This window comes from Panthera tigris, chromosome F3 (assembly GCF_018350195.1).
Source record: "Panthera tigris isolate Pti1 chromosome F3, P.tigris_Pti1_mat1.1, whole genome shotgun sequence".
Classification (NCBI taxonomy): domain Eukaryota; kingdom Metazoa; phylum Chordata; class Mammalia; order Carnivora; family Felidae; genus Panthera; species Panthera tigris.
The window spans coordinates 54,332,562-54,356,129 of NC_056678.1; the positions used below are offsets into that span (position 1 = coordinate 54,332,562).

Below are 23,568 nucleotides of genomic sequence, written 5' to 3' on the forward strand. Positions count from 1 at the left end.
AAGGGTCGGCTTGCCTCCGGCACTGGTATAGCTTGTAAATGCTTAAATACTGCTGTATTTCTCTCCCAATAGCTTGTGTCTGGGCAAGTGTTTCTGAAGCTGTTCCTCAGCTTTCTCGCTTGTAGGAGTGGTTAAGAGTCAAGCCCTCTTTCCCTGAGGGCACTTTCTGTAGCACCTGCTCTGATCAGCGAACAGACACTACACTATGCACCCCTTGCTATTGCTTGTGGACTGACTGGGTGTTGCTCTTGGTAATCTGACCTGCCAAATGATCTTTAAAACCTGCTGAAATATGTATGCTTTCGGGCTCACTCCAGAGGTCCTATTGTCAGAACCATAAGCCGGCATCATCCTCCAAGTCATCAACTGAATCGAGTGTGTCATGACAAATTGCAAAATACCTTGTTCAACTGTTTGCGCGTGGATGTGCTAACCTCAATATCAACACACAGTAGCAGGCCATGAGATTCTCTTAATCCCTTTCTTCTAGTCAGTCATTGCCATTAAAACAAACAAATGTCAACCGTTCACACTCATAAAGTTTCCTCAAAGTCTCTAGCAATGGGATACAATAATAACAAGTATAAAATTATCCTAAGTTTCCACGGTGCCTTTCAGTGAAGACTTACGAATTCAAAATGTCCAGGGTGCAATGTTGCTACTCCAAGGAACATTTAGGGAAGATAAGCACTCCTGGAACTAAGACCTCATTCTTGATTTAGCTGAAACAATACCACAAAGTTGTTATACAACTGAAAGAGAGAATGATAAGGTATTATTATTCATTATTCTATTAGATATTTGTGGCAGCAAGAGAATGAAGAAGAACGATAGAACATTCCAGAGTTGATTCAGTTGACGATTAATGGATCCGCTGAGCACCCTTCCTCCTTTCTCACTCGTGCGCATGGGCCTGCTTGAAGCCTGAGGGGCCTATAATTTTAGCATTGTCTCCAATGGCATGACTAAAACATCATGGGGAGGAAATGCACAACAGTGAGGAAAGCACAGGTTTTGCTACCACCATCTCCCACGTGAACTCCATGGGACTTGGGCAAATCCCTTCACTTCTCCAGGCCTCCCCTTCCTCTTCCATAAATATCAATATCGCAGGGCTCTTGAAGGTTCAAAGCTGATTTACATGAAGCACCTAGCACCACGCTTAGGTTCAGAATAGTGATTTTTCTTAATGTTTGTATTTATTTTTGAGAGAGAGAGAGAGCGCGCGAGAGAGGAGCAGAGAGATGGGGAGACACAGAATCTGAAGCAGGCTGCAGGTTCCAGGCTCTGAGCTGTCAGCACGGAGTCCATTGCGGGGCTCAATCCCACAAACCGTGAGATCATGACTTGAGCTGAAGTCAAACGCTCAACAGGGCCACCCAGGTGCCCCCAGAATAGGGGTACTTAAATAGGTGCTTTAGTTTTCAAAAATTAAAGAGCCAAAACTTCAGTGGCCTGTACCCATTCATCCAGATTAATTCATTAGTAGCAAGTAAGGCCCAAAGAGACCTGAATGGAGAGCAGAGAAGTTTCAGAGAACAAAACTTGTCCCTCGAGGGCCACCAGGAATGGGACCTTACAGAGATCAGGAGAGTGGGAGCTTACAGAAGCGTAAGCAATGAGGATGCTCAGAAGGAGTTTTCTGAGGCATTGAACACAGTTTCTATTGCTCTGGACTAGCCCTGAGTCTGGACGAGGATCATTAATCGGAGAGCAATGAAGTGTTATTAACATCAACTTATGCATTTTATTTTGGAATAGTCCATTTCTGTTTCTTTCTTGTGAGAAACATTTTCCTCAGCATTCTCTCAAATTGGCAAGTTTGTTTGTTTGTTTGTTTGTTTTCTCACAATGCTGTTGGAGGGTCCACTGATGGAAGATTCGACCAGAGGCATGAAGCACACCAGAGGTGTGGCCCTGGTTCGCATGCTTCTGTTGGATATATCGATAAACCACTCTGGAATCAGGGTGCAGATGCCTTCTGCCACAGATTATGAACTGGGGGCCAGGGTTGTGAAACTCTGCAAAAAACATTCTTCTTACGTTTTTATTGCCTACAAAATGCCAGGAGAGTTTCCAAGTAAGAGCAATCACTGTTAAAGAAAATGGGACATAAAATAAACTGTTATTACCTGCAAAACAGCTGTATTTCCTTTTCTTCCCACAGATGCACATAAACCCTCTGTATACTCTGACATGAAGAAATGTAATAGAACTTTTATTTCTGTAAACACTAGATATTTGTTCTTTGATAGGTAACATCTGAAGAAAAAAAAAAGTTGTACTTAAAATTTTATCAGCTGTTCCATGATCTCAACATTAAAGAAGGGATCTTGCAAATTGATCTGGTCATTCTTGGTCTAAGTCCGTGGGCTGTCAAGGTTAAGATCAAGTGCTTTGCAGGAGGACAGACTGGAATCCAATCCCACCTCTGCTGCTTAGGACGTAGCATGGGACCTAAGGAAAGATATTTCAGCTCTGAGAGCTTCAATCTCATTGTCAAAGGGTGAACAACCATGGCACCTACCTCACAGGTCTTAGGTACTAAATGAAATATAATATCTAAAGTGCTAAATACAGCACTTTGACCCATGGGAAGCCCCAAATAAATGATAGCTATTATAGCAAAATTGTACCTAGTAAATGGTTGTCTGTCATCATTTCATAATATGTAAGGGGACCTAATGTAGAAGTTAAGGAAATGAGAATATTTTTAATTGCACACTTCTTTTTCCCCTTTTATTTAAACCCATTGCTTGTCCTGATTGTTTTCTTTAAATGCTATGAATGGTTTCCCAGTTCCCGTCTTATAGACATGTTCTTCACCTATCTAGAATTTACGGCTGAGAGAGACCTCATATATAATTTAATGCAACTCCCTTGTTTTCCAGACGATGGAACTAAGCATTAAAAGATGACATAACTTGTGTGATGTCGCAGGTGTAATCATCAAGACTCCTGATAATTCTGGGCCTCTGTCAGCATTCCTTTCAGGTAGTGATCTTTTTTTTTTTTTCTTTAACAGATACTTCAGCTTTATTTGTACAAATAGCCCAGGAGGACAGCGGCCCCATGCAGACAGAAGCCTGGGAGTCACTCCAGTCCTTCTGTCTTCATATCAGCAGACAGAAGTCTCTATGCTAAAGACTTTGTGGGGGCCTGGGTACCTCTGGGGGCTGAAGCCACAGCTGCCACCTGAACCTTGGTTTGAACTTTGGCCTTGGACTTTGGCAGGCAGAGACTGAGAGCCTTGGTGATATGAGCAGAGCACATTTTTTAAGCTTGGGGTGAGCGATGTAGGCGAGTTGACTGAGCTTGCAACTGCTACCCTTTGGGACCGTGGGCTTGATGTCATTGGGCTTTACAGGGGCCTTGCTAGCCTCAGCGTATGCACTCATGGCTTTGGCATTGTTGGTCTCCATCTTCTTCTGATCCTTCTTATTGTGCTTCTTGCAAAGCACGTGTTCCTTAGGAAATTGGGATCAATTCATTTAAGACATCCATGGCTTTGTTTTGATGTCATTTCTGTGCCATTTTAGAGACTGGTTATACATAGTGTGGTTCTTGATTTGGCCATGTCCGCACCAAAGCCATGGCTCCCAAAACACCTAGGACCACCAGGTAAAACTCACTGAACTTGAAGCTAGCTTATTCTCTTCTTTGTCCACGATATGAATTCTTCTACTTGTTCCTTTTGGTTGCACTATCACTTTCATGACACATAATTAGCATTCTCCAGGTTCTCTGACCTTTTATAGAACTTGAAGACTCCAAACTGGATGTATTCCCCTATTGGTGTCTATTTACAGACAAGGGTTACTGAAGGGCTCCTCCCTGCTCCCTGATTTTCTGGAACACCACGCCAACTCAAAGGACCTTCTCTGACAACTTTTCTGAGCAGCCCTGGTAAAGGTTACGTTCTCTTTTGACCTCTCATAGTTCCAATTGTGTGGTATTTGATCCTCTTTCCTGGGTTCTAAGTCCCTGGACAGAGGGATTCTAGCTCCTGCAGGGTCACATACTCACCCATCTCCCAACGGATCTCCAGTCACAGGACAGTTCCTCTTTCTTTGTTTGTAGGAGAGCACCTCCAAGGGTCACATTAAGGCACACCAGGGACTGCTTCTGATTTCTGAAAAGTAAAGCAAAAGGCAGGAGATTTTGAGTTTTGGTTCTTCCTCCCTTTTAACTCCTAACTGGCTACAATTTAACATATGACAGTGTCCTGTTGTCTTCTTCTTTCATCACTGTCAACTTTTCTCAGTAGAAGTGTCTTCACAGGCCACGGTATAAATATTCAGACAGATTATTTGGCTTAAAGAAGATTCCACTGGTATCCTAATTTAAATTTTTTTAAGTAAATTTAAAGAACTCCTAATATCTAGCAACTTATGCTCAGAAATCAAACACTGGTTCCAAAATCAAGCAAGCACAGAACAAGCTACTTCATCACCTACAACTGTTGAATAAAAGCTTTATATGAAAGAAAGAAACTATTTTCCCCTATTGTTTCTAATTTCTGTTATTTTCATCTTGCCTTAGTCACCCATTTGTTCCTGGAGGCCACTTGGCAGGTGGATAAGACACAGACTTTAGAGACATACACCTGGATACAAGTCTTATTCTCTCCTTCTTGTTTTCTGGGTGATCTTTCTCTCTTTCTCGGCTTTCTAACCTAAAAAATGGAGATACTAACATCGATCCCCAGGGTCCTGGAAATATAGACTGAAATAACGATTACTCCCTTCGTCCCTTTAAAAAACTTTCTGTTTTATAGGCTCCTTTCTTGTGAGTCAACTTCTACCCTACCTCTTTTGAGGAAGGCCAAAGAGTATGGATTTGGTGTGTAAAGTTTTATAGATCACGTGTATTGGTTTGAAAACAAAGATGTTAAAATTTGAAAACTGCTTTTTATATAACTTTATTAAAACTGGTCTGAAGTAGTAACTTAACTGTTGACCAGTTTCACTGGGGTTAGGGGGAGGCAGTTTGTGGGGTCTATACAGAAAGCTAGATGATGACAGACTTATTTTCAAGAAAAATACCTCTACTTTTAAACCTGAGTGAAATGAATAGACACCTTCCACTGAAGGGAGGGGCATGGGTAAAAAAATATGAGAACACATTTCTCATCCATAAAAGCACCAGGAAAACTGTATTGAGTCCGGATGGTACCCAGCTCAGACACGAGCCAAGGGAAGGCTCTATGCCTTCAGACAGAAATGCCCTGTAGATTGCATGTGAGGAAACACAAAAAAAAAAGGTCTTAAAAAAATCACAGATGGAAATGTTTGTGGCTGGGTAGAGGAAGAGAATTAGAACTTAGTCAATATTCATTTTTTTTAAGTGTATTTATTTATTTTGAGACAGACAGAGACAGTGCAAGTTGGGAGGGGTAGAGAGAGAAGGGGATAGAAAGAATCCCAAGCTGGCTCCACGCTATCAGCACAGAGACCAATGCAGGGCTCGAACTCACAAAATTGTGAGATCATGACCTGAGCTGAAACCAAGAGTCAGACACTTAACCGACTGAGCTACCCAGGCATCCCAGAAATTAGTCAACATTGTAATAATGATTGTTTTGTAAGACCTATTACTTATTAATTTATGTCTATACTTTCCTTTGAAATATATTGTAAGGTATATGGCAGTCTTAATTTGGGAATTCATGTTGGGAATGTGTCAGTGTTGCTGGGGATTGAAAGAACTAACCAGAAAGGCAAACATCCAGACATCCAAAAATTGATTTGCATGTTATCAAATGTGGTTTAAAGTACAACTGGGAGGTCAAAAATTGGCCTCTAATTACTATCATTGAGCATGCATTTGGTGCATAGCTTCATTTAAGATCTCCTGAACCACTCTTAACTGTAGAGAACAAAATGAGGGTTGATGGGGGACGGGCTAGATGGGTGATGGGTATTAAGGAGGGAACTTACTGTGATGAACATTGGGTGTTGTATCACTGAATTCTACTCCTGAAACCAATATATTGCACTGTATGCTAACTAGCTAGAATTTAAATAAAAATTTGAAAAGGGGGGAAAAAAAGATCCCCACATCAATTTATGCTCCCTCCTTTCCACTCTTTCCTCAGGGGAGCTAACAGCTAGTTGTTTTCAGTCAAATATTTCTTATTTCTAGAGGGCTGCATCAACCCAGAGAGGCTGGATTAGGACTTTCACTTCACACTCCTTAGAAGCCAGTATTTCCTTTTTGTATGGACTCCCTACAGTTCAATTATTCATTCAGAGCTTCTCCTCTCTCTCTCACCCAAACTGTAGGAATGCAGGGAAGAGGTCTGGTTTCTCACATCCTTCTCCAGATACCACAGCAGCCAGTGCATGATGGGCTCTCGGCCTGTGTAACAGATGTTGTCCTATGCACATGTCACGTGGTCATGAACAAAACCAACACAAATCCTGCTTCGTGGAGCTTACCTTCTATGAGGGGAGACAGGCAATAAGCAAATAAGAAGGGAATTCTCTAGAGAAATGTTTGAAGGTGATAATTGCTTTGGAGAAAAAGTAAGCAGTAAAAGGGGATAGTGAGGCTGGGGATGGGGTTTTCAGTGTAAGTAAATGATTATGTCACTGAGGCTTTGAACAATGATCTAAAGAAGGTGAAGAAGCAAGGATATCTCTCAGAATGGTGTTTTCTGGTTGAAAAAAAAAACAGTAAAAGAGAGGGAGGGAGAAAGAACGCAGTTGCTGGTCTAGGGCCTCTGTCATTGGGCTGGTTCCAACCTCTGTGCCCCGTAGCACTATGGTAAGTTAGAAATGATACATATAAAAATCTGAGAAAAGAACTCTGGCTTGGAGTTATTTGCCTTCTAGTTTGAAACACATAATCTGAAAGAAAAATTAGATCATGTGATACAGATCAACAAGAAGTCAAGAAAAGTAGGGGCAAACACCAGCTGGGGGCAAGTTCCTAGAGAGGTGAAGGCAGGGGAGGTGCATCAGTGTAAGCCAAGGTAGGAAAGGAGAAAGAAAGAGGAGACACAGGGTAGGATTTGATTTCTGGGATTTTCGGAGATAAGGCTGTCTTATCGAGGTTGGGTCAGAGAGGGTGCTTAGTGCCAGAAAAAAGAAACTTTGTTCCTGTTGTGACAGACAATTATATTAACTAGAAGATTTTATGATGATTAATCTGAGACCCAAGATAGATGGAAAAGGAGGAGAGAGGAAAAGTGAGTCAATTAGTATATGACAGCGACATTTGAAGCATGGAATGATGAGGGCATGGCACCAAATAGGAGAAAGATGGAAAAGCAAGTAGCTAACTGCAGGATGCTGGGCAAGACCCAAACCCTCTCAGTCTGTTCTTTCACCTCTACCATAAATGAATTGGGCCAGATAACCCATGCAGTCAGTTCCAGCTTTAATATGCTATGACTCTGTTTACACTAGAAACGCATAGTATAAAGAGAGCTATCTGTATTTTATATTAATTGGGCTCTAATATTGCCTCTTTGCATGGTCCTATTTTGTTAGCTACTGTGGGTATACCTAGACCAGTATGCTGAAATATTCATTGGAAGCTTCACTTAGAAAGTCTCCAAGAGTCTTCTGAAATTCACATTCAAATCACTTCGTAAAATACAAAAATTCACGTGTGTGAAACAATGTGAGCTTTCAGAAATAGTTTAGTTTATTCTAAGGCCATTATGAGAAAATTACCAAAGCAGATAGGGAAAAATAGAGAGGGTTACCACTACAGGCAAATATACAAGTCCAGCACTTCTCATGAGTGAAACCACAAGATGAGGCAAATACTAACTGGAAAAGCCATAGATCGTTTGAAAAACAGCAACATATACGCAATGCCATCCCTTCCTAGGGATGTCAGTTACATTGACTTTAGCTTATTTCATGTTTGGCAAGACTTTAGCCTGGTGACTGACCAACTTATCAACAGTGTGAGGAAATGTCAAGCAAAAGTTCTCTATAGGTAAGTAAAGTAAAACCATATTAAGATTTTAATTTGGGGGATCTACCTTTAACTCAGCTTGAATCTTCAGAGATGGTTATTTTTTATTCATGTGCTAAATTCATGGTTTCATTCTACTTTGGTGTTCTCATATTGTAGGGTAAAAGAACTCTTCCTAAGAAATCTTAAAGTTAATTTTGTGCAAACACATTTAAACTAAGCATGCTTCGGTACCTCCCTGGTTTCCCACCAAGTGTTCCCACCAATTACTTTGGGGTAAGATTGTTTCAGGACCACGACAAAAGTAATAGAGGTATATTTAATATATAATGCTGTCTACCTCACACCTGTCAGAATGGCTAAAATGAACAACTCAGGAAACAAGGGATGTTGGAGAGGGTGTAGGGAAAAGGGAATACTTTTGCACTTTTGGTGGGAATGCAAACCAGTAGAGTCACTCTGGAGAACAGTATGAGAGTTCCTCAAAACATTTAAAATAGAGCTACCCTATGATCCAGCAATTGCACTACTAGGTATTTATCCAAAGGTTACAAAAATGCCGATTTGAAGGGTCACATGGACCCTAACTATCAACAATAGCCAAATTATGGAAAGACCCCAAATGTCCACAAACTGATGAATGGATAAAGAAGATGTGGTATATACATACAATGAAGTATTACTCAGCCACCAAAGAATGAAATCTTGCCATTTGCAACTATGTGGATGGAACTGGAAGGTATTATGCTAAGTGAAATAAGTCAGCCAGAGAAAGGTAAATATATGATTTCACTCATGTAGAACTTAAGAAACAAAACAGAAGAACATAGGGGAAGGGAAAGAAAAATAAGATAAAAAGGGAGAGGGAGGTAAACTAGAAGAGACTCAAATACAGAGAACAAACTGAGGTTGATGGCAGGGTATTGGGTGAGGGGGTGGGCTAAATGCGTGATGGGCATTAAGGAGGACACTTGTTGGGATGAGCAATGGGTGTTATATGGAAGTGATGAATCACTAAACACTACACCTGAAATCATTATTATACTATATGTTAACTAACTTGGATTTAAACTTAAAAATACATATGTTTATATGGTGCTATCTGGGCACCAAATGCATGCTAAAAGATAACGCAATATGCTTTAGAGCAGAGGTTTCAGGATAGTTCACACAGAGTAAAGTGGTAGCCTCAAATTCACAAATGGGGCTGACCCTATAATTTGCAGGAGGTAGTACAATATGAAAATGTGGGGCTCCTGGCTCAAAAACTCAGAGGGAAAATGCATTTCTGTTTCCACATGGATTCTCTCTTGAGTTGTCATGGTGATTTTATCAGCATGGGAGTATTTAAGACCTTAGTCCCTTGAGTGCAGGGATACTGGCCAGGCAAATGTAGACGCTCACAGACACCCATGACTTGGCTCATGAGGTGCCTGCCCCCCCCCAACCTTCCCCACACCTGCATTCCCAATAGCACATAAATTCCAAGTGCGATAGGACCTGGATTTTATTGGTTGGCACCACACCAGTAAAATTTGTGCCGAATTATTTGTGCCAGATAATCTGGTTTTAAGAAAATAGCATCATCGATCGCTTAATTTATTCATTTGTTTTATATTTACTTTGTAGAGTTGCTTTGTTGTGTAATTGCGGTCGGAGTGCACAGAATTTTTCAGATGTAATTATTTAAGTAACATTATGATAAAAAATAAGTGAACCTTGGAGATCCCCGACTTGTTTTTCCTTTAAAAGCATCAGGAGTATTAACTAGCGTGAACTGCTTCTATTGCCCCCTACACTCAACGCTGAAGATGCCACAAAAATGAGATGGACTTACTAAGTATTAAGAAAAAAACACCTGGTGTGAGGAATACTTGGGGTACCGTGTGGGAGGAAAACCACACCAAGAGGGTGAAGAGGAACAGACAAAACACAGGAGAGGCTGGAAAGGCAAGGGCGGGTCTTCTTGTTGGGCTTTTTTCTTCCCTGCATCCCATCCAATTTGTCATTGTGGAACAGGAGAAGAGAGTGGGGCCAAAAAAGGGAGGAAAAACATGTATCATGAAAAAACAAGTAACACTAGTGGAACTATGAGGAAAAAAATAGACTTTTAGGGGAAAATGGATCCTAGAGCTACAGAAGGATGCTCGAATGGTCAAGATGTCATTTGCCAAAACCACACAAGAAATTAAATTTATACAGCCACAAAAATTTAAAGAATTGAGAAATCTATAATGAGAAGTAAACAAATCAATAATCCTCTTGGGATAGTTAAAAGAAGTATTTCTTTTAGGAACTGGTAGAATAAGCAGACAAAATATCAGTAGAATTTCAGAATATAATAAAAATTGTAGAAGGTTTGATCAGTAAAGATTACCTAATGGAAATATATATAATGCTGAGCCTAGCAACTGAAGAATTTGCATTCTTTTCAAACAAACATGAACATTTACAAACACTGGCCATATACGGAGTCACAAAGTAAGTTTCAACAAATTTCAAAGTACTGAATTTGTACAGAGTGTGTTGTCTACCCACAGTGCAATTAAGATAGAAATTAATAACGGAAGGAAATCAAGAAATATACTCCTATATAAACTACAATCAAGCAGAAAGAGATTGAGGTATTAGAAATCCTTTTGAATTTACTGCTAACAAAATAAGTATTTCGTCCAGCAAAAGCTGTCAAAGAGGAAATTCCATAATATTAGAAAAGATGAAAACTAAGTGGATAAGCATCTATCTCAAGAAGATAAAAAAAAAAAGCACATGATCTAAGGAGCAAATAAAAGATAGATTTGAGAATGGAAATTGACATATCAGCAATCTTAGAAGGGGGGGAAAATCCAAGTTTGTTCTTTGAAAAAAAAATTTTAATTCATAAACTTGGGAGAGACTGATTAAGAAATAAGAGTATACAGATATCCAATGTAAAAGGAATTTCTAGTGGAAAAGGAAATGCCACTGTAGCAGGCTAAGTAATACCCCCCAAAGATAGCAGGTCTTAATCCCTGGAACTTGTAAATGTTACCTTATTTGGAAAAGGGTTTGTACAGATGTGATTAAGTTAAGGATCTGGAGATGGGGAGATTATACTAGATTATCCTGGTGGGTCCTAAATGCCATCACAAATATCTTTATAAGGGAGAGTCAGGAGGAGATAACCTACTGAGAGAGAAGGCCATGCGAAGATGGACCCAAAAGACATTTGAAGATTGGAATAATATGGCCACAAGGCAAGGTGAGCTAGCACCCCCCATAATTGGAAGAGGCAAAGAATGGATGATCCTCTAGAGTCTCTGGAAGGAACGCAGCCCTGTTGACACCTCAATTTTTGGACCAGTGAAGCTGATTTCAGACTTCTGGCCTGAGAATAATTGTCTCTTGTTAAACTAGCAAGTTTGTGGCAATTTGTTACAGTAGCCATGGGAAATTAAGACCACCCCTCTACTTTAGACTTTCAAGTCACTAAAAAAAATTAATAAGGAAAAACTGTACAACTTTACTCCAATAAATTTAACAAATAGATTAAATGTACAATTTCCTATGAAAGTAAAAACTAACAAACAATATCCAAGAAGAGATTTAAAAATTTGAATGGTCCTATCAAACCATTGAATGGTTTTATCAAGAGAAATGTCAGGCCCGTATGGTTTCACTGCAAATTCTTTGATGCATTTACCAAAGAAATAACACAATAAATCAGACTGATTCTCGTACAAATTGTCCCAGAGAAGATAAAAAAAGTTACCACTCTTCAAACTGATTTTATGATAATTTTTATATCATAGCCTGAGAGTTATATTATGAAAAGAGGAAGTTTTACTTTTCTTGCTCATCAACTGAGATGCCAAGATTTTTCAGCAAAACATAAGCAAACCAAATTCAGCAACATTTAGATTGATATACCATGATCATGTTAAGTTTATTTTAGGAATGCAAAATCAGTTTTACAGGAAAATAACAATCAATATATGTTGCCACATTACTAGAAGAGAGGAGAAAAATCACAGAATATCTCGGTAGATGTAAGAATAGGTATTAGATAAAATGCAAAGTCCAGGAATTTTAAAAACTCTTAGCAACAAGTGGAAAAGAAGGAAACATCCTCAGTCTATTAAAGGCTATCTACAAGAAACCTACATCAAAATTAAGGCTGAAAGTTGAACCCTATTTCTTTGAGATAGGCAGTAAAGCAAAGGTTCTTGCTCTGACAAGTTTTATTTGACGTGGAATGATGGACTTTACCAGTGCAACAAGACAAAGACAACAAGTAAAAGATATAAGGACTGAGAAGGAAGAATTAAAATAGTAATTATGTGTGAAAGATATGTTTGGGTATGTGAAAAGTATAAATTATTGGATAATAATTTATCTAACATTTAGACAATTATTAGAATTAATAGGTAAGTTTATGCAGGTTCACAAATGCAAAATAAATATACAAAATCAATTTTTATTTTATATTTTAGTAAAAAACTACATGAAAATTTAAAAAGTAATATAGACATAGGTCTTTTACAAAAGTAGCAAAATGATTCATATACTTATAATGTATATGCTATAAGAACTTTCTTTTTTTTAAATCTTTATTTACTTTTGAGAGAAAGAGAGAGAGCCCAAACAGGGGAGCAGCAGACAGTGAGGGGAACAAAGGTATCCCAAGCAGGCTCTGCGTTGATAGCAGCAAGGCCTATGTGGGGCTTGAACTGTGAGATCATGACCTGAGCCGAAGTCAGACGCTCAACCGAGCCATCCAGGTGCCCCAAGAACTGTTTTAAAGATGCTGTTTTATTAAAAGCATAAAAAAAACTCAAGAAAAATAAAAATGAGAGTTATAAGATACTCATGAATTGGAAGTCTCACTGTAACATAGATACAAATTTTCTACAAATTGATCTATAGAATCAATGCCATCTCAATGAAAATTTAAAAAAAATTAAGTATTTATTTTTAAGAGAGAGAGAGCACGAGTGGGGGAGGAACAGAGAAAGAAAGAGACACAGAATCTGAAGCAGGCCGCAGGCTCTGAGCTGTCAGCTCAGAGCCAGATGGGGGGGCACGAATTCACAAACATGGTCATGAGATCATGACCTGAGTCAAAGTCAGACATTTAACTGACTGAGCCACCCAGGTGCCCTAGCAATGAAAATTTCTTAAAGAGTTTAATGTTTATTTATTTTTGAGAGAGAGAGCATGAGCAGTGGAGGGGCAGAGAGAGAAGGAGGCTCTGTACCCACTGGAACGTACAAACCCAAGATCATGACCTGAGCTGAGGTCGGACACTCAACCAGTTGAGCCACCAAAGTGCCCCTCAGTGAAAATTTGAACGAGTGTGTGTGTGTGCATGCATGCGTGAATTAGCAAAATGATGCTATATTTTATATAGAAAGGCTAAAAGACAAGATACTTAGGAAAACTACAATAATGAAGTAGAATTGCCCCGTCATTGATCAAGTCTTACAAGTGTTTTAGGAAGTAATTAACGTGCAGGATTGGCACAAAGGTTGACAAATGAATGAGTGCAAGAGGGGACTCAGAAACAGATCCATGTATATCAAAGGTGACACTATAGAGCTACAGACGAAGGTCCGTCTTCTTAATAAAGGGTGTTTGCCCAATCGGATGCCCATATAGAAAAACAAAAAGAAAACTTGATCTCCACTTTATGTCGTGCACACAAATCAGTTCCAGATAATTTGAAGACCTAAAAGAGAAAGGTAGAACAATACAATTTTTAGAAGATAATTTTTGGAAGTATTTTCACAGCCTCAAAGGAGTGAAACGTTTAAAAAAATAGGGGACTGAAAGCACAAGTTATAGAAAAAGACTGATAATTTGGATCATGTTAAAATTAAGAACGTCTTCATCAAAAGATAGCATTGGAGAATGAAGATGTAAGCTACAGAGTTGGAGAAGTTATTGGCTACACATATAACCCACAAATGCTTCTTACCTACAAACTACTAAAAATACCTACAAATCAATAAGTACAGATGACCAGAAGTGTGGGATGAGGCCATTAACCGGAACAGAATCTTCACAAAAAGATATCGAAATGGCTAATAAAAGTATTTAAAAGTGCTTGATATTACTAGTCCTTGGGGAAATGAAAATGAAAGCCATTATAAAATACTACTACATAGGGGCGCCTGGGTGGCTCAGTCGGTTAAGTATCCAACTTTGGCTCAGGTCATGATCTCGCGGTCCGTGAGTTTGAGCCCCGCATTGGTCTCTGTGCTGACCGCTCAGAGCCTGGAGCCTGTTTCAGATTCTGTGTCTTCCTCTCTCTCTGACCCTCCCCCGTTCATGCTGGGTCTCTCTCTCTGTCTCAAAAATAAATAAACGTTAAAAAAAATTTAAATACTACTATGTAGTCATGAAAATGACTAAAATTTAAAGGCATGCAGTAACATTCAGATGCTTAGAACTTTCTCCCATATTGTTGGTGGGAAAGTATATTAGTACAACCACTTCAGAAAATAGTTTAGAATTAACTAAATTTGAATATATGCTGGCTCTACAATATAGCAATGCTACTCCTTAGAGGATAGTAACAACTGTGTGTACATATGAGCCAGGTGGTGTGGCAAACAAGTAAGTTTACAGAAGCATTGTTTGTACTAGCAAAAATTATATATAACTCAAATGTCCATCATTTGGAAAAATAAACAGTAGTATACAGCACTGAAGATGAACAAACTACCGTTAATCACAACACGGATGAATTTCTCCAAAGTAATGTTGATTGAAGGGCACATGGGTGGCTCAGTTGGTTAAGGGTCCAACTCTTGATTTCAGCTCAGGTCATGATCTCACAGTTTGTGGGTTCATGGGTTCATGGGTTCCAGCCGGCATTGGGCTCTGTGTTGCACAGAGCTTGCTTGGGATTCTCTCTCCTTCTCTCTCTCTCTGCCCCTCCCCCACTCCCTCTCTCTCCCTCTCTCTCTCTCTCGAAAAACAAACACTAGACAAAAAAGTAATTCTGACTGAAACAACCCAGTCACAAAATGCTATATAGTGTATAATTCAATTTATATAAATGTCACAAGCAGACAAACTTCTATGCTGTTTAGAGACGTACAATTAGAAAAAAAAAGTAGATCATGATAATCTGTTTTAAGGAAGGAGCATAGCTGTGATGTTTTTGAAATTCACGATGTTTTCATTCTTTACCCCACTGATACTTTTGTGAGCATTAACTTCATGAGAATTCTTTAAGGAATATCTATGTCTTATGCCCTTCCTATGTTTAAAAATATTTTAAAAGAAATTTTAAAAGAAAAAGAAAAAAGAATGAATGATTAAACTGTCATGAAGATAATAAACATATATGTAATTGATGATATAGGCTCAATATATATAAAGTCTTAACTGACAAAGATACAAATAAATCAATAATTATAAGTGGAGAGTCTAACACATTCCACCAAGAAGCTCTAATATCAAGCAGACAAAAATAAACAGTGATCAAATATTAAATAACATTAATAATGTGTTAAGATGAAAAATTTACCCACAACTCAGAGTATTCACATTCTTTTTGAACACAAGTGAATGTTCTCAGAGACTGGATCCTAATTTAGCCACAAAGCAATCTTTAGTAAATTCCATGTTTCAACCTCATATAGACTATGTTCTCTGACCATAACAAAATATAATTAGAAATCAATAACAGGACATATTTGTAAAAAATATTATAAAACATATTCTGGCAAATATATACACACATAGCATGCTGGTACAAAGCCCTCAATCAGAGAGAAAAATAATGAGAAAAATTATAGAATATTTAGAACCAAATGCCAGCAAAACAATGCATGTGACAATTTGTGGAATACTGCTAGAGCAGTATTGAGTGGAAAATGGGTGGCTTGAAAAGAGTCATTAAAAAATTACAAATTGAAAAGAAATTATGAAAGCACTTATGTCATATTGAATTGTGGCTTCTATTTCTTTATTCCCACCTATATCTACATCCCTTGCCATATAAATTTGAAGTTTCTTCCACAAAATTGCACAGCATATTGCCCTGTTGTTTGATTTTGAACTTGGCCACATGCTTCGCTTTGGCCAATGGGAGGTAAATAGAAGACAAGTAAAAGCTTGAAATGTGCTTGTGCCTTGGGACTTGCTTTCTTGTGCCCTCTGTGACCATCATGGTAAGAGCATCTTCTAAAGTAGTTTGCTGGCCCTTCAGCCCAGACCCTAGAGTGAGATGGGAGGGGCAGACCTGAGCCCCCTGGAGCCACAGGTCAAAGGAGAGCCACTCAGTCAAACCCTATCTAGGCAGCCCAACCAACTCCAAGAAAAAACTACTTATTTTATTCCACACTGGGGTTTCCAGGTTGTTACGCAACAAAAACTGATGGACAGAAAAATCAGTACCTAGAAAGGGAGCTGCTGCCATAATGAAAACCTAAAATATGTGGAAGTAGCTTGAGGACAAAGGCAGTGGGGAACTCTTATAGAAAGCTGAAAGATGTTTTTGAAGGCTGAAAAATGGCAATTCATGTTATATACTGGCAACCCATTTGTAAAAGTTTTGCCTTCAGTAACTTGGAAGAAAGAAAATGAATCTAACAGATTTATGGGTTTGGGAAGGATGGTTTATGGTCAGAATGCGAAAAGCGTGAGTCGACTGCTCTTAACCGCCTGTAATAAGGCGCAATGAGAAAGAGATGGCTTCAGAAATAAGCCAATCAGTCTGCAGTCTAAATTTAGAGTGAAAGTAGATAATTTCTGTAGAAAATCCAGGTCTGTAAACAAATGATTACAACTAATGAGGATGCGCAGCAAATTCCCAAGTATTAGATCAATACGCAAAATGTAGTATTATTCTTTTATTCAAAACCAAACAGTTCACTCATATAATAGAAAAGAAGTTGTCGTAATTGGTAACAGCTATAAATCCATAAATCATCCAGGATTTGACTTTCAAACAATAAGCCTTTGGGGAGCCTGGGTGTTTCAGTCAGTTAAGTGTCCAACTCTTGATTTTGGCTCAGGTCATGATCTCGCTGCTCGGCTTGTGGGTTTGAGTCCCACTTCCGGCTCTGACAGCACAGAGCCTGCTTGACATTCTCTCTCTCCCTCTCTTTGTGCCCCTTCCATTCTCTCTCACACACACACTCTCTCTCTGTCTCTCAAAATAAACAAACTTTAAAAAAAACCTGTAAGACATCTCTAAGACTTTATGCAGGTAATTAAAAAATATCTCTACCAAAGAAATAAAAGAAAATATGAAAAAAATGGAGACAATATATTTATTACATTTGATTTATAAAAATGTTAATTTTTTCAGGTTAATTTGTATGTTAAAAATTTTTCTAAAATTTATAGAGTAATCATTTTGAAAACTTGAAAAAACATTTTGAAAATTAAAATTTTTTTTAACATTTATTTATTTTGAGAGAAAAAAACAGAGTCCAAGGAGGGGAGGGGACAGAGAGAGAGGGAGAAACAGAATTCGAGGCAGGCTCTAGGCTCTGATCTGTCAGCACAGAGCCCGACCTGGGACTTGAACCCAGGAGCTGTGAGATCATGATCTGAGCCAAAGTCAGATGCTCAACAAACTGAGCGACTCAGGCACCCCAAAAAACATTTTGAAATTTATGAGAAAGAATAAAATTTTCCAAAAAATGAAGAATTTGAAAAAATAAGACAAAGTGTGTGGGGATGAGTGAAAGATGCATTCTCTCAGACATTAAGGCAAACTACAAAACTATAGAAATAAAATAATAAAGTATAGAATTAAAATATACTACTAATAAAATGCAGTCATAAATATAGTAATAGTATAGTAAAGTATAGTAATATAATATTATGTCAATAATATAGAGATTGTCCAAAGATAAATACAGTATTATGTCAATACCATAGAGATTGTCAAAGAGAAGAACAACAACAACAACAACAACAACAAAAAATGAAGAGGGTCACCTGGGTGACTCATTTTGTTAAGCATCCAGCTCTTGGTTTCAGCTCAGGTCATGATCTCACAGTTGGCGAGTTCGAGCCCCGCATCGGGCTCTGTGCTGACAGTGCAGAGCTTTCTTTGGATTCTCTCTCTCCCTCTCTCTCTGTCCCTTCCCCACTTGCACTGTCTCTGTTTCTTTCAAATAGAAAGAAAGAAAGAAAGAAAGAAAGAAAGAAAGAAAGAAAGAAAGAAAGAAAGAAAGAAAGAAAAACTTAAAAAAATCAAGGAATGGACTTTTCTATATACGGTAATTTGGTATAATATAGATGTGACATTATACATTGGTAGGGAAAAACAAAGTTGGTAGGGAACAAGGAAAAACTTACATCACATTAAAAATATCCAAAGTGGATTATAAAAGACCTAAATGTGAAATTTGTATTATAGAAGTAATTGCAAAAACACTAGAAACATATTTTTAACTCTGAAGACATGAAGAAACTGATGAGTATGACTTTCTCAAAATTAATAATTTCTAGTGAACAAAGACAAAGGCCAAAGTTACTAGATGCATGACTGACTAGAAGGCATTCACAAAACCCGAAACTGACAGGGATCAATATCTAGAATATACAAAGAACTCCTGCAAATGAACAAGAAAGTGATAAGAACCCAACAGACAAAAGAGTTTGCTCTTTATATACAGATTATAAATAGGCTTCGCAGAAAAGAAAGCCTGATCTAGCACAAGAATAAGATGTTCAGAGAAGTTTAAGTCAAACCAATACTATGTTAGTTTTTAAATAATCAAATTAGTAAAAATTTAAGAGCAAAATAGTATCACGTGCTGCTGAAGGAAAATAAAATTCAAACACCGTGCTGCTGGGAGTTCAAACTGCTCTAATTCTGTAGAATAATTTCTGTAGTGAAAATAAACATATAAATGGTCAATAACTCAGTAACCCCCTCCTGGGCATATAACTTAGAAAAATAATTACATTGGTCTGTAAGGAAAAACACCCCAAGATGTTCATTGCATTATTGATTGTATTAAGGAATTGAAAGCAACCTTATCATTCATCACAAAGAGAACAGATAAAATGCGATATGGTTTACTATGCAGCAGATTTTCTCCCCAAACATGGATAAGTCTTAAAAACCTAGTGCAGAGTAAAAGTAAGAAACAGCATTCGATAGTCAACACAGCACAATTTCTGTATATAAAAATTCTTATACACACAGATCAACATTTCGTATTTTCCAAGGATTCACAAAGAGCTTTATGGTGGGGGAAGGGAATGAACTTGATGCCAGAGGATGAATATAGTATTCTTTCATGAAAGCAGTAGGATTAATCCAACCTTGTGTCCCATATGTCCAAATAAGAAAAAAAGATATACTATTATTCAATTTTGAGAAATTGTTAAATACAGAGTTAATGTTTTAAGATGCTAGTCTCAGGATTTAGATCAATTGGATTCAAATTTAGTTAGACTCTGTACTAACTAGATGGCCCTTGTACAAGTTATTTAACTTCTTGAAGCCCCCTCTGTTTCATGTATGAGTTGGAGACAGCAGTACTTACCCCATTAAGCCGCTGGAAATATTAAATTTTATAATGCATTAAAAGAACCAGCATGGTGCCAGCACATAGTTAGGTCCATGACTGCTTTCCAGGCAGACCTGTATGTGCAGAGCCACACTGACGCTGACTTTGAACTACTTCAGTGTTGCCCACTCAAGACCAACTCTCCAAAGCAGATACTATATACATCTGGATCTGAAATACCTACACCTCCCCCCACTGCTCCCCTCCCCATCTTAATGACGTTTTCTCCCAGTCTCAATTAGATTATCCTGGAATCTTACCTAGTCTCTCTTGGGGGGAAAATTTTTTTTTTCACCATAATGAACTTTTTTTTTTTTACTTAGGTACAAGATATTTTCTTAAATTACCCAAATTCAAATAACGATGTCTTGATAGTATCTATATCCCCATTTACTGAAGTTGAATAGAGTTGAGCACCATGTTCACATAGCTGGTTTGTGACAGAGCTGGAATTTGAACCCATGTACTACTGACTCAAAGTCCAAGCATGAAACTAGTAAGACACGTTGCTTCTCTTCATTGTTTTCCCATCTACTTCATTCAGCACAACCCAATCTTACTAAATCAGAACAACAAAGAAGTCACGTGGTATAGAATTCCTTATGTGTAAAAACATCATCATATCTAAACATCAGTTTATTTCTTATCCAGCCTGGAGATTATTCTCAACTACATATTTATTTCTGTGGAGGAAGGGATGTTTTTCCATACATGTCCTTAAAAATACAGGCTATATATCTGTTTTGACTTGTAAGCAAAGAGTTGATACTTTAGGGCTTATCAATTCATTTTGTTCACTAAAGGAAGAAGACCAAGGCAAAATACAAGTCTAGTGGAGATAACAAATCTCAAACAGATTAATACAAAAGGATCTGGAGGGGTTTTTTTTTCTTTCTTTCTTTCTTTCTCTTTTTTTTTGCATTAATGTTTAGTATTTTTCATTTGTAATGACATGAAACCAATGTCTATAAGGAAAAAAAGCCAATCGTTGCATATAGCCCTAGACCTCATTTTAGAAACTGCTCTTCTGACGTTAGTGCTGTTATTTCTTTAATAGCAGACGGTTCCTCACTTCCCAACAAAACTGTGAAATTCGGCTGAGCATGGCGGATGGGACTGGAGTGTGAATACTGTGATTTAATGCTCCCGCTAGTCTGAATAGTCTGAAATGTTTTCCTGTTAGGTCCTTAGTCACCCCTCTCAGCAGCTTATTTGCATTTCCCAAAAGCAGCTCTCCAGAGTTCAGGCCATTATGGAACACATGGGCCTCCGGGATGTTGTCACAAAGGTAACGGGCATTTTTTTTTGGTGGAGTAAGGTCCCATTTTAATTTGACTGCACGTGACAAAATGTGTATTGACTGAAGCTTCACTGTTGCAGAATCCTTTGCCAAAGCTGCATTACAGCGCCTGTGGCCCAATGATCCAAGTAATTCCGTATATTCTAGGACATTTAATTCTTTTTTAAAAAATAATGCTGGAAAAAGTATACCATGCTCAAAGAGCATTTTAATTCATGCTTTGGGCCTCTGTGCTATTTATAGTTGGCTGCTGTTTAAAAATATTTTTACACGCACTCTTGATTTATGACTTTAAATTTAAAACACTTCCTACTTGGGGCAAATTTTCTCATGGCCAAAATTCTGTGGCATGTTACGGCAATGCATTAGTACATTGGGACATCTTTTCTTTTTTTAAGGTTGTCCAATTGATGGAATAGTTAATTATTAATCTGGCTGGCATCTGTAATGAAGAGGGAGTTCTCTGTCTCTCTCTCTCTCTCTCTCTTTTTTTTTTAGGTCATGGACTTGGTATGTAAATCTCTTGTGAGGCTGCAATCATAACATTCCTGCAGCTATGGTGTCACCTATTGTAATTTTTCTGCTAATAAACAAATTTGAACTAGCCAGGAATCCTAAATTTTGAGACTAGTTGTTTATCTCAAATATACTCCAGAGAAATAGTAATGCAGTTCGGCTTTGAATTTAATTTAAACAGGAACAGGCAAAACAAATCTCTATGGAGGACATTTGACAATAATAAAATATTTCTCCCAGCGGGTGAGCTGGTAGCAATAGTATTGTTGCGATCCAAGCTCACGTTTCAGGAGGTCATTACCATCATAACAAGCCCTTGGACCAACTGTCATGGACATGCAACATTGAGCCCCTGATGGGCACATTATTTCAGACCTTTAACTTCATGGAGAACAAGATAAATACTCCTGGGAAAGGGGGATTATATTTTGAAATTCTTTTCTTTTCTGTTTTGTTTCATAATAAGATGAGGTGGGCAATCAATCTGAGGCTACTTGTTTCATTTTGTTTTTTCCACACCACCAAGGGGCCCGAGAAGCCAGACTTCTGGATGCGAAAGGGCCTGAGAGCCTGACTTAACCACTTCGGTATCTATTGGACTACGGAAGAATCCACGCAGTTCATAAACTATCGTGGATGAAACAAGAAACTTAAACACACCTCTTTTTTTTACAGATTAATCGCAAATGAAAGTTGGCAAAAAGCAAAATGTACCTAAAGTTTTTTGCATAGGCCCGAGAGTGAAAGACTCTTATTTCTGTTACCATTTCTACCTCTTGCTTACCTAAATCTGAAGCTTGGAAAACGTAGGTAAGACAGGTCATTGTGAGAAATGAATTTTGTTCTAATTTTGCTTCTGTTTTTTTTTTTTTTTTTAAGTAGGGAAAAACAGGTATTTAAACCACACCTAAATTCACTTGAAAGCACATGGAAAGGTCAAATGAGCAGGATTTTTTTTTCCTTAAAGGGGATTGTGAGATATTCTGCATAAGCTTTGGAGCAGGTATTTCTGCTTTTATATGGTTAACCAACTGGGCCATCCAGGCACATTTCTGCTTTTATATGGGACATGACCATATAAAAGATGTGGAGTGGGAGTCATCAAATAGAACGTGTCCCCATGTGTCTGGGGAAGGATGGATGGGAAGAGACGACCAGGCAGTGTGTGAGGGGGATGTTGAGGGGAGGTGGTGGCTGAAGCAATCCAAATGCATCTCATTGGCTTTGTGATTAAAAACAAGGCTTAATCCTTTTGTCATGATATTAAAAAAAAAAATAGTCTAAAACCCTCACAAAAGTTCAGAGCCAATGTGCGAGAACTTTTTATTTTTTTAGGATCTCCCTGGCCTCTTTGAGGAACGTGTAACAATTTACGTTTTCTTCATATGTTTTCACATCTGCCCATTTGAATCACCCGGAGATGATTTTTTAACTGTTCAGAAGCCCGGGCCACAATTAATCCCCTAACTTCTGTGGGTGGAGGATGTCAGGAATTCTGAACGCTCTTCAGGTGATTCCAATATGTGGCCATGTTTGGGAATCACTAGTTTAAAGCCAAAAGTGACTTACAAACAACAGGTGAAAAGAAAAGTAATCCCTTGACACAAATACCCAAGCCGTTTGTCAGAGGTATTCACTGTTTGTATATCAAGAAATAAACATGTTAAAATGTCAAAATCCTATTTTACTTTCTTTTACACCTGAGGCATCTCTGATAACTACGTCAGTACCAGAAAAGTGACTCCGTAATAATTCAGAATTCCAAAAACCAGCAAGAGAAGTCTGACATTTTTCTTAAAAGCATTCGCCTGCGACTTACATGTGTTTAAATGAGGACCTCACTGAAAGATCACAGGCGGCTTCTTCCTGTTGGGCTTGTCCCTCGCATGGTGTCAGGTCCCCCCGAATACTTTGCAAATATCTAAACTAAAACACCTCAGAGTCTCTGTCGCGCTATTGCCACTCAAAGGACATTGAAAGAGGAAGAGACCCGTGAGTGATGCTGCTAGCTAGGGTATCTTGGTGATTTAGGTAATCTCATGCCCCTAAATCGGATTGCGTTCGGTGGCCTTTGTGTCATCAGCTGGCGGGAGAGAACCGGCCACCTCTGAAAGGTGAGAAATACGGTGGCCAAACACAACGACAAAACGCAAGATGGGCAGAGAAGCCAAGAAAGCACATATCAGCACCTCGGTGACGGCTCCAGGAGGGTCCTGTGGACGTGCAGCTTGACCCAGGGCAACAAGGGCCGCGACCTCTCCGGGGAACGGAAGCAAGGGGAGGCCGTTTGCT

The 23,568-nt window shown here is 38.5% G+C and overlaps 1 long non-coding RNA gene across 1 annotated transcript; it reads right to left on the bottom strand.

Moving 5' to 3' along the window:
• Positions 1 to 1,864: 1,864 nt before the first annotated feature.
• LOC122235816 lies at positions 1,865 to 23,568 on the bottom strand. The gene is made up of 3 exons (XR_006213876.1): positions 23,466 to 23,568; positions 4,027 to 4,132; positions 1,865 to 2,093 (listed from the first exon to the last, which is right to left on the bottom strand). It is a non-coding gene; the product is annotated as an uncharacterized LOC122235816 (long non-coding RNA).